At 39.2% G+C, this 14505-nt stretch overlaps 1 pseudogene; it reads right to left on the reverse strand.

Annotated features, from left to right (window-relative positions):
* Positions 1 to 9927: 9927 nt before the first annotated feature.
* Positions 9928 to 14505, reverse strand: part of LOC133785428 (zinc finger protein VAR3, chloroplastic-like) — a 36612-nt pseudogene continuing 32034 nt past the window's right edge.

The raw sequence follows: 14505 nt of genomic DNA on the forward strand, positions 1-14505 counted from the left end.
AAAATCCCGGATATAACCGGGTCCAATGCCTGATACTTAATAGGTAGGATATAAATCAATATTAATTTTGGTTGTAACCAACTTTAAAATATCTATCCTGATCTAAAAGTCATTTCCTAAGATTTTGAATGTACAAGTCATAAACATAAGAAAATATCAAGGAAAAGATAGATAAAAAAGTAGATATTAGAATTATAAATAAATTGTCTCGAGGAAAAATAACCTCGCACAGGGCCAACACGACAAATGTTTACAAAAAAAAATAATAAATAAATAATAATCATAAGGTGAACAAAGACAGAAGAAAATTAAGACCCTCCAGGGCGCTCTGAGGACGTCACCTCATCGATCTCCTGCTCGCCAGTGGGGGAGGCCTCCCCAGTCTCGGGCTACTCTTGTTGAATTCGAGCCTTGAACTTCTTGAGGTAGGGTCCCACACTTCAGAGGATAGGAAGGAGAAGTTTCAATCCTGGTTGAAGGCCCAACAATGGTACAACATGCCCTCCAAGGAGGTTAGAGAGGCCGCCTTCTCCTCCTGGACAACAGTCTCAGCCTCTAATTGCTTTGCTTTGGCCTCTGCGAGCTCGGTTTGCAGAGCAGCCAAGGCGGCCTTTGCAGTCTATTCACCCTTTTGAGACATTACAAGAGCAGTCTTGGCGTCCATCTGGGTGGCAGTCAAGGACGTCTGAGCAGCCTGGAGCTCGGCTCGAAGCTCGTCATTCCTGGCCCTGGCCCGAGCTATGCTACGGTGCTGAGCCAAGATCTCCTGTAAAATGTAAGGAAACAAGTTAGACACGCGCTGAGATAAAATCAAAAGAGTATGTTTGGCTAAGGAAAGTTGGCTTACTGTAAGGTTCATCCCCAGCGCGTACTCCATGACATTCTCCGGGCTCCTCTCCTCGATCACCCTAAGGTCCTTTGGATTGGCCATGTAAAAATGCTTCACCATATTGTTAGTCATCTCGTAAAGAGTCCCCTTAAAGGTATCCGGGTTCTTCTCCAGGTCCTGGGCATTGACCGGAATACGTACGGAGGCAGTAGGGGTGATAAGCGCTGGGGGATCAGCTTGTGCCGCTTTATCCCGAGCAGAGGCGGGTGGATACCGAGGAGGAGGCAGAGGCGGACCTCTTTTCGCCTGAGCAGCAGTGGCTGGATCTGTCTTCCCCTTGGCCAAGGATTTGGAGGTCGTTCCTGCCACAGGAGGCACCTTCTTTGATGTAAGCCGGAGCTTCTTTACGAGTGGCCCCGAGCTGGATTTTCCCTCCTGGAAAATCGTGCGGATATCAGGAACCCCTTGTTATGCCATCTCCTCGCCTAAAAAAGAGTGAGAAGAAAGTTAATATACATACAGAGTCATCAGTTTGCATAAAATGTATATACGGTATAACAAAAAGTCCTACCCTCCGAGCTAGAGGAGGAGTCTATTGCCACGACCTCCGGCCTTGGAGCTGCTATAGGAGAACGGTAGCCTAAGTCTACAACTTCTTGGATTAGGGGAGGTTCAGGCTCAGGTTCTATCTCGGGGCTGGACTCCTCTACGTATTGTCTAAGTCTAGGAGCAAGGATACCCTGGAGTAGGGAGGGCCACGACCTAAGGTTGGTTCCATACTCTTCAAAAAAGACCGACCTAAAGGACAGGGTGTTGTCTACTACTACGATGCCTCTAGGATGGCCCATGTCAGGACATAACACTAAATGATCCACACACTAAAGTAGGGTTATGTTATAGTCGGGGTCATTAGGGCGACGATGTACGAGTTGGTTTGGGTTAAACCTAACTAGCCTAAGGTCGACGATAGCCCAATCTAAATCCCTAAAGGGGTATAGGTTACCTTGGCCGGAGAGGCCGGCTGTTGTCCCCGATGAAGCTCACTCTACATCAGGGTCTCGAGCAGCCTCGGGAGCTCGCCTCTTCCGCACAAGAGGCACCTCGTCTTCTTCTTGCTCTTCGCCTTCGTCTGCTTCAGCACCCCCTTCAGGGATAGGGGCTAGCTCACAGACTATCGGAATGTTAGCCCGTATTCTTCCCAAGGCCAGAGTCTGGACCTCAATAATTAATTTACATGCCAACATTGTGTCGTCAGACACGAGCTGGCGGTAATCCTTCTTGCTAGGCGGAAGCCTCGACAGAGTATCGTATTGGCCCCCGAGGGTGACAAATTTGGCCATCCTCGTAAAAATGGCTGCACGAAGATACTACTCAATTAGTATACATGTGAGAAGACTCTATATACGAAGAGAATAATTTCACTAGCTAAGAAAGGAAAGAAAAATTATGAGGATGATTGAAGTAGCGATGTTCGCAGTTGCGAAACCCATTCAACATAAATAATTGATCTTTATAGTCGTTGGGATGGCTGGGCAGCTCGATGACTACGGGCGAGTTTGGGAATCCAGTCAAGTAATAAAACCCATCACCTCGCCCTCGTTGATCCGAGATGGCCTTGAGGCAGAAAAAGTAGAGAATGTCCGCCGGAGTGGGGACCTCCCCTCATGCTTCAGGAAAAGGTACTTCAACCCCACCAGCAGCCGATACGAGTTCGTGGGGAGCTGAAACGGCGCCAACTTCATGTAGTTGACGAAGTCGGCAAAGTATTGATCGAGGGGAAGGAAGGCCCCTGCCTTTAGGTGCTCATCACTCCAGGCCGCAAAGTCATCCTGGAGTGGTGCGCAGCTCCGTTCCCCTTCAAATGGAGGTCGATCAATTAGGACGCCACTCCCGATGACAATGTTGTGGGACAACATTATCTTGCTGACCCTTCCTTGGGTCGTGATCTTGGAGATTATTCTCTCTACCTCGAAAAAGGCATCAGGTCCAACCACGACCTCCTCCTCCACCACGGGGCCGAACTGGAGGATTGGGAATTCAGAGGTGACCTCTTTCCCCTTGTTGGCTCATTGGGGCGATGAACTGGCTGCACTCTTTTTGGGAACGCTCTTCTTGGGCACCATTAGATAGCCTGGCGAACAAGAACGATGGAACACTTAGTAGGCGACCTAGAATTGTTATAAAAGCAAGAAAGCACGAAGGAAGGCTGAGGCTTTTAATGCACAAGCTGAGATAATCTCAGCCCGCAGTGTAAGGCCACGCACTACCTACGCTACGCGCCTAGGTTTCCCAACAGACCCCTGATGTTTAGGGATCCGTGTGTCAGAAAATCAGGCCACTACTCTCCTTGGGGAGCGGTTTAGAGCAAAACTACCCAAGAAGCGTAGCCTCTAAGCAACCAGGTTTTGAACCATAAAAACTTCTCATCTGCTATATCCTGAATGGGTATTTCCTACAATTCACCATAAATTGTCCAAAAATTACCCAGTTTTATGAATATCAGAGTTCTAGAGATATTTTAAGACCTACTTAGTAAACCTAAGGTGAAGCCTATGTGCCAAAAACATTTGGAGTACAACCCAATCATGGAATTCAGCACGAGTCTTTTAGACAGCTCGAATACAGCTGGCTAGCCAAGAACTGTAATAGATGATCCACAAATCCATATTCCCTCTCTAAAGGCAGCACGATTCCTCAGGTCAATAGCACGAGCTGGTGAATACAAAACGATATGCCTGGGCTAGAAACACTTATGAAGCTAACATCCGAGACACGAGCTGACTCTACACTCAGCTCGGGGTAAGCTAGAGATCTACCATTTCCCTGAATCTTTATAAACTTGGGTACGTTATATAGACGTGCGTGGACAGACATTACATGTCTGTAAATCCCTGAAATCCTGGACACGTAATATAATCGTGCATGATCAGACATCACATGTCCGATTATCCCTAATGACCCATGATCATTTTTACCTAATGATTAGACCATACCTTAATATAAATTGTAATATTCATCATTAGTGTGAGACAGGTCAGACGAGGGATTTGTATTCACGTGAGGACCTCAATGCCTATCCATGAAATTTCTCTATAAATACTAAGACCTTGGATAGGGAGAGGGGTAGTGGTTTTTCTCTGTAATGCAAAAAATCTGTCGAAATTGAGAGAGATAAACAGTAATAATACAGACTCATGGACTAGGGGGATTTTAACCTCCGAACCACGTAAAAAGGAAAGAGTGTTCTTGATATTTCGTTTCTAGTGTTTTTAAGTATCATTTTCTTATTACGATTTACCATTAAGCACTAATCGATCCCAGCTATTTTCGTAAGTTTACTGTTGGTGAAAAATCGCGTCAACACTTATTTTCTCATTTGTTTATTTAATTAATATTTAAGATAATATATTTATCCCAAAATAAATATCAGTCAATTCAAAATTAACATTATCTTAAAATAACAATTTAAATAAATAAATGTCTTACTATAAATAAGAGAATTATTAATCTCTTTGTATATTAATCCAAACATAATTAATATTAATTTTAACAAATAATTTTTCAAAATAAAAATAATATAGTAAAATATTTAATTAATTCATAATGGATCAATTGCTCATACCTATCACATAATTATTTATTTACCTAGGAAAATTAATTCATTTGCAATTCAGTCCTCTCTACAAATCTTTCTTTTGTCATCCTTACCCTTGACAATGTAGGACAAATGTGATCTAGGGACCATGGACCAATAATACGAAGCTCCAATAAATTAGATTATTTTTTAACTATTTAATCTAATAATCTCATTTATTAATTCCATGATTACTCCACTATAAATATGGAATTGAACTCTAAGTATTTATAAAATTATATTTACAGAGTTTTCTCTAGTAGTCCATTGATATAATCAATAAGTGTAGTCATGTCCTCCATTTATTGGTTCGTTAATTAGATCTGGTCAAGATTATTGTTTTATCCTTCTAATTACCTCTTGATCCTTGAGCACCATTAATTCTCTAGCGAATAATTAATCTATGATCAAATTATAGATTTGAGCTCAATAACTATTCAGTTCCAGAATTAACCGTTAAGGGAACAAATATTCGATCCTTTAAGAAAGTATGGATTCCATTATTGTAAATCATGTTCCCATCCATTCAAGATATTGAATTTCCAAAAAATAAATCATTAGCCTCATTATACTAAGAAAACTTAACGAGTGAATCAAAAGATCCAATAAACACAAACATGAGTTCATGAATATTCAAGATTTAGACTGATCTACAAATGATCATCTATTATGATAAGAATTAAATTTGTATGTCAAATGGTAAGTTTATAAGGATAATTATTTCTCATTGGTCCTGGCATATATAATCTCGATTATATACAACACATTTACTAAGATGTCTATCCACATCAGTAATCCGAATCTAGATCACTTGCATCCTCTATGCTTATGAAACTATACTAGTAACCATTCATTAAAGATTTCTTACTTTAATATGTTAATGACTATTTTATTCATTATATATAATCTTAATTTTCTCGTACTAATACAAGATCATATTCTCATGAATGAATAGGGAATTTTCTTTATATTATAATATAATTAAATCAAACAATAATTATAACATTCAAATATAATAAAATTGTACTTTTATTTAAATCAATATTATCATTCTTGTTCTCCTTGGCCTTTGGTGCCTTCTTGCCTTTCTTGGACTTCTTGCCCTTTCCTTTGTCTTTGTCATTGTTCTTCTTCATCTTCTTGGTTTTATCCTTAGAGGTTGAAGGTTTCTCCTCTGCCACATTTGCCATAATCTCTTTGGTTATGATTTTGTTATGAGTCTCAAATGTCTGCAATTCATTCAACAACTGGGTCATGTTGAACTCCAACTTATTCATAATATGTTTGGTTGTGAACGCAGAGAAAGAAAGTGTGAGTGATTCAAGTATGATGATTACTTTTGTACGCTCATCAATGAAGACCCTGTGTATTTCTGTAACGACCCAGATTTTCAAGACTCGATAATGCGGAAATATAAATGTTTTCATTTAACAAAATGTCTCAAAAACCCATAGAAAAAAAACTTTTTAAAAAGTCGTATGGCCATACTTAACATTTAGTTACAAACATATTTTATAAAGAGTAGAGTGAGCCTAGTTTAGGAAAATTACACAACATTTCCAAAAATAAAACGGCTTCCCAAAAGGTCGGTCCACATGTACATTTGCAAGGAAGACTCCAGCGCTCACTGCTCTGCCTTGCCCTTGCTCTTGCCTACAACATGAAACAACTAGGTAAGCGAAAACGCTTAGTAAGATCAACTTTCAAACAAAGCATGTAGAGAATTAGGGTTCCGGACCCTACACAATCAATTTCAAGAATTCTAAAGCGTCCTGGCAAACTTATGGTCATGCCTGATAACCAAGGATAAATTAATTCATAACTAGATAAAAATCCTGCACTCAGAAAAATCCCAGAACAAGCAGATATATTATATATCACAACTATGTCTTATCAACAATTATATCCCTGCACTCAGAAAATCCCAGAGCAAGCAGATATATTATATCACAACTATATCTTATCAACAATTATATCCCTGCACTCAGAAAATCCCAGAGCAAGCAGATATATTATATCACAATATAATTCGAGACCAACGCTCGACAATTTCCAACAATTCAGGCGTAACGCGCCCTCCAACATAATTGCTAATTTGTAAAGAGAACCGAGTCTCCATACTAAGATCTAGCCAATAAATATTCTCATCAAGGGTAACTAACGTGTTACCTAGGGCATCGCTACTTATCCAAGAGTGTAATCCAATTTACACGGTTTTACGAAGACTTCTATGTTAATCAGTGGCGCTGGTGAGCAGTTTCCCCTAGGGTGTTCAGCCTCACTCAATCTTGGCAACCCTTAGTATCTCTAGGCACTCTCACTGAATGGCCAATATTCACGGCTGCTATCCGGGAATAACTTATCAGACCACTTGCTCGGATTATAACCGTCCAATGATTAAGTAAGCATGAGGGCCCCTAGGTCCCATTTATTTTGGCACCCCTAGGTTTAACCAGCTTATCCTCATCTCATGGCCACCCGTCGTGGTAATGAACCAGACATAAATAAAATCAAGCAGTGTGACGGAGATCAGTCGTCTAGGGTATGACGGACATCTACCGTTCATATTTTCTAACTCAGCACCCACTAGACTAACGTCTCTAAGAAACTTTCTACGACAAGGTATATATGTGCATGTATCCCTATACTAACATACAATACAATAATTGTTTCATGTTGCAGCCATACAATATAAGTTGACTTACTTGGAGTCCTTAGCGCTCAGCAGGTTTTCACCCTCCAACGTTCAGTCAAGTTACGCTTAGCCAATATTGTAGTTATCCATACAGTATACTCGGATTAATTATGGCACTCATAATTCATTATTATTATTTTGGGCAGTTTGGTCATTTTAATAAAAGTCATTTGTAAGGATTTATAATCCTTATTTGGTTTTATACCTATTAAGGAAAGTCATACAAAATATTCGAGACTAAACCCTAAGTCTCGGGGAGGCCTATACTAAGGTCTCGATACCTAGGCTCGGGTATCGCAATGGTATTTTCCCACAATCCGCTAAAAATCTTATTCTTTCAAGATATCGCTATTAACCCGCACTTTCGACTAGTCGGTTAAAATATGTAAGATTTTAGCTGGTATTATATCCATAAAATACTAATAAATTCCTTAATTATTTTTAAAGAAAATAAACTCTTAAATTTTCCTTTTATTTTTCTTAAGGTTTTAATGTCTAAAAACCGTTTTAAGAAAATTGCCTAATTTGTCTTAATTAGGAAAACCGTTAAAAATTTCCCATATAGACTAATTAATTTTCCAAAATCAATTAATCAATTTTACTTACTAGAAAAATAATTCATTTAATTATTTTCTCAAAATATAGGGTTTTAAACCCTCTTTTAATTTATTAACTATTAACAAATTAAATCTCTTATTTTTAGAAAGAATAAAAACTCTTTAATAAAAATAATTCATTTAAACTCAATGGGGTAATTTTAGTGAAAATATGATTTCAAGACTTACCAATTTATATCTTGAAATAAGCAAAATTTTACTTTTTACCTTATGTTCCAAAATCTCATTTTTATACTAAGTGTGAAAAGCATATTTTTCACATTCTTAACTACATACTTCGTTAGTTTATAACTTGAAATTTACTTACCCAATTGTTACCAAAATTTCCCAATTCCATTTTTGTTATGCCATTTAGGTCTTTGTAAAATCTTAGGTCAAAATGAGCATTTTTGATTGGTGAAATCATTTTCCAACAATGAGGTAAAAATGACCTTATTTTCAAGTCCTTATTTTTTCCAAACTTTGACAGTTAATAACTTTCAAACCGTTCAATATTTTCCTACCAAATTTTACAGTGGAATAATAGGTTATGCCAGAAATATGTCCACAAAATTTTAGAAAAAACTGGGTTCATTTTCCCTATACAGTGACTGTCCAAACTTGGTTCCGAAAATAAGAATACGAAAAAACAGTTTTTTACCTAAACTTTGAAATAGCATAACTTACTCATTTCTAAACATTTTTTAGTGTTTCAAAAGCTCAATTTTATGTACTCAATCTCAAAAACATCACAGTACAATTTAATTTTACAAAAAAAATATACAGTGGCTGCTTGACCCCTTGGAAGTCACAGCTCAAAACATGTTTTGTTTTAGGGTATCCTTCAAAACCCTTGGGGGTTTTGGTTCCCATTTTCAAAAATCAATACACATGCATCATACAAATTATTAAACAACTACCATAACCTTATTACATCACCAACAAGAAACTTTAAGCATTAAATATACAAAATAATGCTTAAAACTAAAAACCCTACAACAAAATCATCAAAAGTAAACTTTTTACCTTTTTGGTGTTCTTGCTTAAGGTTTGGACCTTCCTATTAGCTTTGACTCCTTCAAAACCTTTCAAAAACCCTAACCAATTTCCCCCAACAACATAATTAATTAGCTATTTGAAACTCTATGCTTAAAACTTTACAAAAGCCTAGATTAGTGAAACTTTACCTTAGGGAAAATACTTCCTAGACCAAGACTTAGCCTCCAAGTTTCCTTGGTGTTCTTGAGGTTGAATATTGAGAGGCAACTTGAGAGAGTTAAAAAAAAAAGATGATAGTGAGAGAGTGAAAGTGAGTGGTCGGTTCTTAGGGGGAGGTTAGAAGAGTTTATACTACTCTAATTTATCCTAAAAACACTCAAGCGTTTTACTCCCACTTGCCCACTTGACAATATCCCAAACCTTTAAATAAATGGGATTTAAACTCAATTAGTTAATAAATGGGATTTCAAAACATCACATGGCCAGCCATCCATTGCTATATATATGTGATCATTTCATTTTTTTTTATAAAGGTTAATAAATGTTTCATAAGAAGAAAAGTCCAAATTGACTTTTGACACCTTTTTCACTCTTATTAAGTTTTAACCACCAAACTTAACATTAATTAATTATATTAAATGTCTCTCACATTTAATTTAATTAATCACATAATAAAATTTAACCTAAGGTCCATTCATGGAATAAAATTCCCCATTTCGGCAAAATTAGGCATTTAACACAAAATGTCTTAAAATTTCCATTTTCTTTTAGGTTTATTATTTTTGACCAAACTTTAACTTTTATGAATGTATTTTATGCCCAAAATATAATTGCCATGATTTTTCATTTTATTTTCCGAGATTTTTACCCGATCAGGGTTTTTGTGTCGGTCCAGGACCGAAAGTCTTATCTTGACTTTTAAAATCACAAAATTCATATTTTGGCTAGCAATAACTCTTGGAATACTTACAAACAAAATATAATATTATTTAAAATAATATTCTTAACCTGGGGGAAAAATCTCGACCCGAGTCGTTTAAAGGTACCCGAAAACGTAGGACGTTACAATTTCTGTTTCATGCATCATGTTAATCATGATCACGACATGTTCACGCACGGAAACACCTTTCTTTATCTTAGTAGTCATGTAGCTTCTAGTAGCCTCATGTCTACTTTAATCAAATTGCTGCCCGAACATGGCCGGCAGAGATTCCATTATCTCAAAAGCAGTTTCCATGGCTTCATGCTTTCTTCTCACAACATCATTCATGCTCACAAGCATGTCACACTTAGCCTTATTTTTGGATTGAATCCAGGCATCATATTTGTCCCGAATATTCTTTGGGGAATTAGCAGCGAGCTTTTCAGGACATTCCTCAGTTTGGAAAAATTTATGGCTCTCATAGATTAACATCAAGTTCAGATTCGATTTCCATCTTATAAAATTATCATCTTTAAGTTTTTCAAGTGAAAGTAAAACAATTGTTGGATTTCCACCGTTCGACATTATCGAAAAAAATAAAATACAACAATTATATTATTTGAAAAATATCAATAATTTGGAAAGTAAATATGATGCATGAATGCAACAATTAAAACACATAAACTAACATTTACTATTCCACGATAAAACTACCCAACAAATAAAGTGTCGCCTTAGGGTCGGTCAAGTTAAATTTAGATAGCTTATAAGAAAATCTTAACTTTATTATGTAAAACTTAAAATAACAATTTACTTTCTCTTTTAAAAATAAAGTACTGCTTGTTTGGGCAAGGTGCAATTATTTACGAAAAAAGCTTAATTGCAACTTAGTAAGTGTAACCCATTATTTCAGAATTCATGACTTAAATTAGAGAGTGTCGCCTTAACATCGGTCAAGCCAAAAATACATCTGTGAACATGAGATTTCTTACCTCAAAGGACTCCACGCTGAACCACAAAGTTAGACATCGGTATAAGAGGGTTTCTTATGCAAGACCCTAGAGAATACATCACATAGTGAGAGCCTCGCATAGCGAGGGCCTTGTTTCCCAAAGGGCATCATGTGAGGGAGAGCCTCGCATAGCGAGAGAGGGCCTCGGATAGAGAGGCCCTACTGTACTTGCTCCGGATTCGGTGACGTCGCCCATGCCTGAGGCCATGTACTAAGGATGCCTCGCCCGTGCACGAGACCATGCAAGGGCCTTGTTGCCTTGATGTCGGGGAACGAAAAAGAGCCTCGCATAGTGAGGGAGGGCCTCGCATTGCAAGGCTAGGCTAGACTTACTCCGCATTCGGTGGCGCTGCCCATGCTGAAGGCCAGGTGCTAAGGATGCCTCGCCTGTGCGAGATACCATGTGAGGGCCTTGTTGCCCTACTATTGGGGCATGGAGGATAGCCTCGCATAGTGAGGGCTTCATTGCTTCATTACGTATTATCCGTGCCTTGCTGAAGAGGTCCTACTAATCCTCCTCGAGTAGGTGCCACCTATGAAGCATATCCTCATTGCAGATCCTCAAAGAAAAATGTAATGTCTAAAGCCTCTTGAGTATACGGGGAGAACTAGTAAGGGTGTCCCACACTTAGCTAAATATCAGAAAGCTTGGAGAAAAGATTAATGCTGAACAGGTAAGAGGGACCTTCAAGTGCGAGGTTCGTGTATGAGTATGGGATGTACGACCCTGAGGAGGACATAGGCGTGACCCTGACATCCGTATCCGACACATAGTGGTTGTACGAACCCGTACGAAGAGTGGAGGCACTACCTAAGCACCCCTGACCATGTACTAGTGCCGACACCATTACGTCCTGTACCACTGCCTTGACAACTTACCTACGTATGTTCTTGTCCCCAAGGACCACCATGTATCAGGGGTGTAACGACCCAAAATCACTAATATGGCTTAATGGCCTTGATTAGTGTGCCAGGAGGGCATAATTGGTTTATGTGTGAATTTATTGATTTAATGCATGATTATATGATAAGCATGCTTGTATGGTTATGTAAATGTTAATGTGATTATATGCTGTAATTGTAAGAACCACATTATTATGTGGGTAAATCTGTAGCATGCGACTTGAGGCGATCCTAGGGAGCTAGCTAGCGGGAAAGTCACAACGGGGCTTAGTACTTGACTCCGGGTAAGTCAAGTGGTATTTTTAGTATTGGATGGTTATTTAGGTTATCGGGTTATGGAAATAAATAATTGGAGATATATTTGAGGTTAGGAAGTCTAGGTGGGAATACTAGGGAATTTTATCATTTTGCCCTCGAGGACGTTTCCGGTACCCCGAGCCTTGGGATTAACTTAATTGCCTAAGAATAGACTAAGTAAAACACAGAATTTGGTGGAACACTAGGAACCGACCTACTCTCCTTCTCTCATTCTCTCTCAAAGGAAACCACTTGAATCTAAGGGAAAAGTCAGCTGGAAACTCTATAATTTGAGCTAGAGTTTTGAAGGATTATCTCAGTTTTAGCAAGGGAATTCAACCAGGACTGAGGTAAGGATTGAATCACACTTTTTGTTGTTGAAATTCTATGGTTTTGATTAAGTTCTAAGAGGTTTTTGGGTTTTGAATTTTAAGGACTGAATAGATACTAGAAAGCTTGGGTTTTAGCTCAGAAATCATTAAGGGAGTTGGTTCATCAAAGAAGGTAAGCTCTAATTCGTGATTTATTGTTTGAATTCTGAGTTTTAATGGCTGGTTTTAGTGTTCTTGAGTAAATGAGTTTCAGAGATTGAAGTGGGATTTTGGTAAGTTTTTAGGTTAAGTTTCAACTGGGTTGTGTAGCTGGAGTTGTGTTAGAAGTTTTGGGATAATTGAGTTATGGAACTGGGATAGTTTTGGATGGTTTTGGGTAAGGTTTGAGAGTCAAAAATGGAGGTTTTTCTAGGTTTGAAGGGGTCGAGCCACGGCATAGTTCTTGGTGAGCCACGGCCCTTTGAAGCTGATGCATGCTGAGGAAGGAGGGTGGGCCGCGGCATGGGGCTTGTAGGGCTGCGGCCCGTGTCTTGTTTTGGGCGTGGGGGAGTCTCTGGTGGGGGCCATGCTGTGGCATGGGTGGCTTGAGCTGCGACCCTTAAGGAATTTTGGGATTTTAAGACTTAAGCATGGGAATCTTACCTAGGGTGCTCGTGATTGAATCTACTACCGTGTTTGGTGGAATTCGATGTTCCGAAGACTAGAACTTTATCTAGAATCCCTTTTACGATTATTGATGGTATCCCTTATCTTGGTTGTGACTAGGTACTAAGCTAGGGCTCAGGAATCAGATCGTGCTCAAGAGGCATCGCTCGTGACCAGTTTATTTGGAAACTAAAGGTAAGAAAACTGCACCCGGTTGTGGATTTATGATGGGACTAAGGGTTCCCTATCTTGTATGCTTTGAAAGGATGGTATTATTCCATGTAAACAGTAAACCAATGGCCTAAGAGTGCTGAAGTTTACACTAGCGCACAGGGTGCGGCTCGGCCACTGGTAGCTGAGGACAGCTTATTATTCACTGAGCTCGGTTTAAGCAGGCCGAAGTCAGTGGGATAAACAGAGGGTCCGACCTAAGGTGTCGACCCTGATGATTATGTGATTTGCTTGTTATTATTGATTGGTGGATTGTTATGCTGTATAGCTGGGTTATGATTAACTAATTCTTTGGTTGAATCTTCATGCTTTGTGATTACTGTGGTATGTTAAGTGTATGAACATGCTTAAAGGATTATCCAAATGTTACAATTGCTTGTTATATAATATGATATGTTTTCTTGTTGGGCCTTGGCCCATGGGTGCTTTGTGGTGCAGGTAAAGGCAAGGGCAAGCTTGATCAGCCCTGATTTGGAGAGCTCTAAGAGCAGAATGTACATGATCAGCTGCTCAGCCGCCACGGTTGAGAGGGAGACAGGAACAGGAGAACCAGAAACGACTATTTGGCCTTAGAGATGGCTAATGGTTGTTTAAACTTTGAAAATTTTGTACACTGACTTTTGAACGTTGTTCCTTTTTGGGATCCCATGTGTAAAAAAAAATGTTTAGTTATATGAAATGTACTTCTTGAGACCAAAACCTTTTAACCCTAGCACATTAATGGTTTAAATGACACGTTTTTAACTAAATGACTTGCTTAGCAAGTCTTGTACCTTTATAAGTACACAATGTAGCGGTCTTGGCTATCCAGGGCATGACAAGGGGCCATTAGAGCCAAGCTATAGAAAGACCTCCACCCCTCAGATGAAGGGGCTGGGAAATTTCTTGGTACACAGAAGTAATTGAGCAATAAACAACCTATTTTCTCTCTTGTTGTTCTACAAGCTTTTCATAAGTAATATCTACTTATTTTTCATAATACACTTGGAATTTTTCTGACCTTATATCAATGATGAGTTCTCACCATTAACAGTTTGGTACCGTCTATGGGAAGAACAAGTATCAAGCCATAGTTCTTCCATCAATTCCAACAAAGAAAAATGCCAAGGCGTTCCACATGCCTATGTAAATCACAAGATATTGAGATCCACCTGGACGGAGATCAACTGAGAGCCTCCTGGAGAGACCCTCCACCGCCAGAGAAGGAGGCATCAACCCTGGCTGTCCAACCTAATGGAGGTCATCCAGAACCACCAGTCCCCCCCCCCCCCCCCCCGTAGGTGGCATGGGTACACACCCTCCTCCGTGACCTTCGATTGCATTGCGCTTCGACCACTGGGATCCAGGTCCCTCTACGCACAGGCCGGGCAAGAGTCCTCGGGTACATTCTATGAGTTCCAGCTCAAGAAC

Source organism: Humulus lupulus, chromosome 6 (assembly GCF_963169125.1).
Source record: "Humulus lupulus chromosome 6, drHumLupu1.1, whole genome shotgun sequence".
Lineage (NCBI taxonomy): Eukaryota > Viridiplantae > Streptophyta > Magnoliopsida > Rosales > Cannabaceae > Humulus > Humulus lupulus.